The sequence below is a fragment of the Vigna umbellata genome, chromosome 11 (genome assembly GCF_029865625.1).
Source record: "Vigna umbellata cultivar VRB3 chromosome 11, Vumbellata_1.0, whole genome shotgun sequence".
Lineage (NCBI taxonomy): Eukaryota > Viridiplantae > Streptophyta > Magnoliopsida > Fabales > Fabaceae > Vigna > Vigna umbellata.
In genome coordinates this window covers 7,493,912-7,501,916 of record NC_142175.1, presented here as the reverse complement: position 1 = coordinate 7,501,916, position 8,005 = coordinate 7,493,912, and the positions used below count along the sequence as shown (strand labels likewise).

General features: G+C 26.9%; 1 pseudogene; it reads right to left on the bottom strand.

Annotated features, from left to right (window-relative positions):
• Positions 1 to 2,281: 2,281 nt before the first annotated feature.
• On the bottom strand, positions 2,282 to 3,033 carry LOC148190901 (dirigent protein 22 pseudogene; annotated as a pseudogene).
• Between the last annotated feature and the right edge of the window lie 4,972 nt (positions 3,034 to 8,005).

Sequence of the window (8,005 nt, the reverse complement as noted above, 5' to 3'; positions counted from 1 at the left end):
ACAAATATCTAAAAAGTATATTTTTATAAAATATTATAATAAAACTTAAATAAAATTACAAAAAATATATAAAATATAATATATATTAGGGTTAAATATGTTTTCAGTCCCTAAACTATCAAGCGAATTTGTTTTTAGTCCCTCTTTCAAAGTAAGGTACATTTTAGTCCCTCTTTCAAAGTAAGGTACATTTTAGTCCTTCTATTTAAAAAAAACGTTAATTTTTTATCCTCCCGGGAGGACCAAAAATTAAGGTTTTTTTGAAGGAGGAGGACTAAAATGTACCTTACTTTGAAAGAGGGACTAAAAACAAATTCGCTTGATAGTTTAGGGACTAAAAACATATTTAACCCTATATATTAAATTAAATATAAATTAAAATTTAATTTTAATTATATTTAACCTTATAAAATATAAATTAATGTTAATTTTAATTAAATTTAACTTTAAAAAATACAAATTATTTTTATTTTTATCTTTTGCGGGTAGCGGATATTTGCGGGTACAGATAATATAATACCTGCACCCGACCCGCTACCCGCAACCCGCGGGTAGTAAATATTCGTGGGTACCAACTATCCGTCGCGGATTTTATCCATAGATATCTGCGGGCATAGATTTTTTTGTCATCCCTAACTTCGGTCCTTCGATCCATTCGATCCATTCGACTCAACACACAATCATATTCGATCAGTCATATCTCATCCTATGATTACACTTATGTTTTTCTCATTCCCCATATCTTCATGTTTTCATTATTAACGAAGAAGAAAACGAACATAAAAAATCAAACGCGCACAAGAATATAAACTAAAAATATAATGATAGTTGAAATTAACCATCATAAAAGAGTGAATACTATGGTTATTCAAATGCAATTATCGTTATATTTTGATTTTGATAACAATTTTTATGTAACCTTTATGATAAAGTTGAATAAATTTTTAAAAATTATCGTCTATATGAGAATGATCGTTATATAGGATTATCGATTTAGCACTTTGCACTAGTATATATGAAATCTATTTTGCACACTTAATTCAATCCACGAATGCTTGTGTGTTTCTCTTATATAACCTAAATATGTCTTTATCAGTTACTAAAATCTAATCTTATTTATTATTATTATTATTATTATTAATTTAATGTCATACTTTTACATCTAAACTATACTATACTTTACAAGTATTTCTATAATTTACTCAAATAAAAATGTCAACGCAAACGAACTTTTTTCCTAACTGGAGTACACCTTTAAAAAAAATATTAGCATTCTTACATTATTGGTTGGCATTATACAATAATAGTAGATAGCGACAAGTTCCTTTAACATAATTTACAAATCTTGATCTTTCGCACTCAATATGTATTTGGTCGTTCATGTGTCCTTCTCATACAATTATGAATGGCTATTCCTTTTTTGCACTTCGTCCTTTTCATATACACCAATTATTCTATACACTCTCCATATTTAACATGTAACAATAGTCAAGGATATATTAAGCTGGCTTAGTACGAGAAGAAATATTGATTATAAGACACATAATAAAATTAATCACGGTTAATTTTTGTAAAAGGAAAAAACACACACACACACACACACACATATATATATATATATATATATATATATATATATATATATATAATTCAAAGGTTAATTATAGTAGCTTTCTTTCAATTATTTTTGTGAATAAAAAATAGTATTATTAATATTTAACAACATTTTTAGGAGCGAATATTAATTAAGGATTTTAGTCTCTGTCTACCTCTGAATCACCTTTATTCTTGACAAATAAAATATTATAAACCCATAGACGTGATAAAGTACATTACACAATTGGACAAAAAATAGCTGTGCAGCATATATATATATATATATATATATATATATATTAATTGTTAATGTGAAATCTTTTCTGTTAGGTAGCCAGTTCTTGCAAATAATAATATTTCTTAAAATGTGTAGACTATTCAAACTTGGTTAGTAACTCGCTTTATGCTCAAACAAATTGAACATGACATGAATGATGGTCATATAATTTTTCTATAATCACTTGTCAAAAATTTAAAAAAAATTCAAAACTAGTTTTCGATAAACTAAATTTATCTTATATATAAAATAAAAGTTCTTTCATATATAACATTTTTAAATGTGTCAAAACTATAAGAAGTACCCAAAAACTATTATTGCTTATTCTTTGCATCAATATCAATTTTCCTCACAAAAAAGTCTACTTTATATATCCATTATTCATGTACTGTATCCAAACACTAACCATTCTTAAACTTGCTCAAAGATGATTTTATTCCATGGTACCTCAAAAGAGGAAACATAAATAGAAACAGAGTGGCATACTGAAGCCTTTTTCAAGAACAAGAACTACAATGATGAAACTCCACAACATCCTTCAAAATACACAGTTAGTGGTAAACATAAACGTTGTACTCAATTGTGTTGTTCCTGGTTTGGGGATCAAAAGCGAGGGTGGAGGACTCAACATAGCCCCTGGCAAATCTGAAAACACCAGTGCCACCAATCACAGGCATCTCCCTCACCTTGTGAGCGATGGGGCTTCTCCCCACGAACGTGATGGTGCTACCATTGTACTTCCCTTCGGTCAACACGAAGTTCATAATCACCAAAAGGGCAAACTCTTTTTGTGAAGCAGAGGAGTACAAACCTTCGGCACTCCCCACAACCTTTGAGTACAACTCGGGTCCTAGGGTCAACACGTTGTCGAATATTCCCACAGAACCGAAGCTGGTGGTTGTGGTGTACTTTGGTTGTGGTGGAATGATTCTAACCGAGGAAGGGTTGCTTCCACTGAAGATTTCGTGCCAATAGAACCTGAAGTGGCTAAAAGTGTGCTTCTTCTTGTAGCTTAAGGACTTAGGATCTACTGACCCCACGAAACCTGTTTCTTTGTCTGCTGAGATGGAGAGCACATAGCAGGAGATGATAAGGAACGCTAAGAGGAATTTGGTAGCCATGGTTATGGTGGTTAGAGAAAGTGTAGTACATGAAGAGCAATGAATGCAAGAATTTATAATGTGGGAAGGAATGGAGTAGGTGTGTGTGTGTGCTTGAACTTCTCTTGCATGAGATTAATTTAACCTACCACCTTAATTGTGGGAGACTTGAGTGAAGACAATGTAATTATATTTTGGAGTTTATAGTAATAATAATAATACAAAGGTTTTTGAATATAAAACTAATTTAAGAACTTTGACTATTGAAATCTTACATAAAATAAATCTAAAAAACGAATATATATATATATATATATATATATATATATATATATATATATATAACTAAGAATAGATGATATTTTAAAAGTCAAATTTATAAAATTGAATTAAATTTATAATTTATTTTTTTAAATAATATCAAATTTATTCAAAAGTTATCTTAACAAAATTTATTATTTATTAGACTTATCATATTATTCACTAATAGATAATTATCAAATTGTTTATTAATATATAATTTCATGATTATGAGACTAATTATTATGATTATAAGAATATTTATTAAATATAATTTCATGTGTAAAATGCAAGTCAACTTCTTAATATTCTTAATATTAAAATATGAATAAGCTCATGATAAAGGAGAAAAAGACTTATTCCAACCAAACTCTTTAAATTTTGACCGGCTACAAGCTTATTGATTTCTCCAATAATATAAACTTTTAACCACTTGTAATAAAATATAATTTTCAAAAGATATAAAGTTTATTTATTTTGCCTTTTATGTGACATCGTGGTCAGAGAAACTATAAAAGGGTGATATTTGTCTAGAATATGAAGGCGTGGAGATGACAATTGAAAAACATATGTTTGGTTAGAGTGTCGTTGTTTTGTTTTTCTTCTGAAGAAATAAGAAATACTATACATGAACATGGACAATGTCGTGTTTGTTTGTTGCAATGTAATTATTTAATGGGTTTGCACTTGTATATGTAAGCTGGATTATTATAATAACCGACCTCGCCATTTGCCACCACGATTTATGGGAAATATGCGCATGTTGAAGAGAGTTTGAAGTTTTTGGAGAGAGGGAAAAAGATGAGAGGAGAGAGGGATACAATGGAAGAAGAAGAGAGTTGAGCATTGTAGATTTTTCAAATGGAAAGAGAAAGTATATAAATAGGAGACATAGTTCGTTTTGTACTTAAATTATTTAGTGATAATTTATTTTCTTAAATATGAAAGTGTGTGATTGTTTATGTAAGAGTGAGAAGGTTGAAGAGTAAATTATTATTTAAATTTTGAAAGGGTAATGGCAGTTCTTCAAAATAAGAAAATAATATAAAATAAAATCTTGAAATTAAATTGTTGTCTTGTACTTGTACAACTCACACTCGTTATAGTTTCTAAATTTTAAAGTTTATCGCCGTTAACAAGGAATCTCATAACATAACTAATATGTTTCAGAAAGTACTATGGCAATACCTCACTCTTTAGAAACTAAAAGTTTTTACTTTAGAATAAATAAAAAGTAATTATATCTTGTACAGAATAATCATGATATGAAACTAAGTGTATTTATTGAATAAGTGTATTTATCGAATTATAATATTTTCATTATTCATGTCTATGTTTATCGGAATTGAATTATAATGTCATTGTTACATACCATTGTTTTTATTTTTGTCTTATTTGTTTTTTATAATTGAATAGGTAATCCTTTATTTAAAATTTTAATTATTATATTTAAACATTCTTTAATTCTCAGTTTGATTACATATTTTGTGTTTAAATATATTTTTAATTCCTAATTTCAGAATTTTCTTTTGTCCCTTAATATTTTTTTCCACAAAATTTCATCTCCTAAAAGTTAAAATGTTTTTTTAATTATTTTAAAAAGAGTTAAATATATTTATAATTCTATAACTATTGATGCGAAATTTGAATTCGTTTTTATTCAAAATTTTGACACATTTTACATATTTTAGAGTAATATTTGAGTTATTTATACCATTTAAAAATTACTATTTAAAAGTCAATTAAGATTTAATATTAATTGGAAAACCGTATAATTGTATTAAAATAATTATATTTATTCATTTTTTAATTTGGAATTTAAAATATATTAAAATTTTTAATTTTATATCAATATTCAGATACTAAAATCTAATCGTTTTAAAAATATCAAAATCAATTATTTTTCTTTAAGAAAATTAAAAACACAATGCCATCTGTGAACATAATCTAAATGTTTTTTTTATAAACGAATTTGAGCCTCCAATGTTTTTCTTTTTTATATAATTTTTTGTTGATAAAAAAAATGTGAACACAGTCTAAGAAACGGAGAAGATTATTTTTTTTTTTTTGCAGTCTTCAGTCATCCAAATTTCATTTCTTATAGAAAAATACACGTAGTCCATTTTCTCATCAATGTTAAGCTTTAATAAAAAATTGTTAACATAAATTAAAAATAGAAACAAATATATATATATATATATATATATATATATATATATAATATTTTATTTTATATTACATTCATTAATCATAAGTCGCATTAGTGACCTATCCTCCGTTCGTCACTTAAACAACAATACTACTATATTAAACGAAAAACATCAACACATTTTTATAAGTCTTTTTAAGGACAAAAAGCAATTATATTTTTCTGGAGTTTACTAATATTGAATAATAAAAGTTTACTTTCTCTTATTAAGGCAATGTCCCCACCAAAGTTTGATTTTAATAACCAGTAAACAAAACGCGCTTTGGCTACAATGAAAAGCTTGTCAACAAAATAGAGTAGTCAACGTTAAGTGACAATTTCTTATTAAGTGATTTTTTTTCCAAGAGGAAAAAATCATTATAAATTAAAATGATCGGCATACAAACTAAAAACAAAACATAAAAAAATATGAAAAATATATTGCACTCCTCCACTTGGGCAATGACTAATTATGAAAGACTATTTTTTGTATTCTGCCGACAGAGAAACTCATAATTCCCAAATATATGTTAATTACCCTTTCGTAATAATCAAATAGATTATAATCTAAAGTAGTTAGAATTGCCACCTTGGTCTTATTAATCATTTGAAAAACCAGCTTTATTTTTTCCTTTTTAAATCATCAATTATTTAGTCCCACGTTCTCTGTATCAGTACATGTTATTACTTTAAGATTTTCAAATCAGAGGTAGTTGCTTAATGTTAAATAACATTTTTTGTGTTCATACCAGCTCTGGGAGTTAAGATAAAAATGCTCCAAATTCTTATTTTAGATATTGTAAATTTTGAAGCAAGAAGAATAAATATTTAAGCCGTTTTGAGTTTCAAATTCTAAGTAAATTTTACATGTAAAATGTTTTACATGTTTAAAAAATTAAAATTAAATTATAATGTATAAATGAGATTAAAATTATATTTAAAATTTATCATTTTAATATAATATATTAAAAAATAATTAAATATTTCTTTTTTCTTTAATCCTTTGATATGTCCTTTTTAAAGACAAAACGAAACTTTAGATTTTCAAACGGACAAATAGGTCAAAAAGGGTGAATGATTATAAGGATGTCATTCTCATTAATTTATTCATTAATTAAGTTTCCACTGTTACGCAAACCTACCAACTTATATTCTTTTACGTCTTATTTCTTTGAAAACATAGGTGTTTATCCTAGAAGCATACCAGAACTACGTTTCCACGAAACTAATAAACAGGTTACAGGAAGACCAATAATGACACATATCTAAAGTTGACTAGGATTCTTTTTTTCTTGTTATATAATACCTTTATTTGTTCATAAAATTTAATTTAATCATTCTACTTTTAAAATGTTTAATTTGATATTTTCAGCTTTTGTAGAATTCAATGTAACTAACCCTTTTGTCTAAATTAAGCCAATTGCATGAGAAAGTAAAATTTAATGATGGTAGCAAATTTATATTTTGTTCAAGTTTATGATCACCACTAAACGATAAACGCTTAACGACCGCTTTTATTTTAGGAAAACAAATGTAAAGACACTTCAGAAACCAACATTTGAATAAGTTGGTATTAAAAATAAATTATTATAATAAAACTATAGAACTTCACTAGCATTTTCATATCATGAAATATTATTAATTGGAATAATAATTTAATATAATATTTATAATGTTGAATTTTTAACTTTGAAACAAATTTAAAATTAAACTGTTATATCAATAAACTTTACATTAGTACAAAATACCCAAACGACCAAAAATGACAATTGATTCACAAAAAAACATCGGGGTTTATTGCATCGAATCTTAAGAAAATTTTACAACTTTATCTAAACTACATATATTACATTTTTCAAAATATAGTCTAGACCAATCTAGATCTAATAAAAACATTGAATTTATAATTTATTTTAACTATATAAACTAAACTAGATTTATAGTTTTTCCAATCAAATTTAAATTAGATTAAATTTATATTGAATTCACTTTTTCAATTAGATTAAATTCAGTATGATTGGTTTAATATATCTTAATATTAGATTTATCAATTATGAATTGGATCAACTTGACTTATCTAATGTTTTGGATAATTAGGCTCAATATTCGATCAATGCTAACTTAACTCAACCTTTGATCAAGTTTGATTAGACTTAACTTTTGATTATGTTCGACTTGACTCGATTTTCAGTTAGTGTTGACTTTACTCGACTTTTAGTTGGGATTGACTAAGCTTGTCCTTTGACCGCAACTGACTTAGCCAACCTTAGTCGTATATGACTCAACATACCTTCGGTTGATTTGGCCGACATGCAGGGCTTACTAGGCCGACTCGGTCAACCTTCGATCGAGTTGACACAATCAACCTTTATACGAGTCAACACAGTTAACCTTCGGTCGGTGCTGACTCAACTTGAGTTTTAGCTAAGTACAATTTGGTAAACCTTCGACTAAAGCTAACTTGGTTTTCCTTTGACTGGTGTCACTCAATCGATCTTTTATCACAGCTGACCAAATCAACTTTATGCTCAAATTTGTAACTCG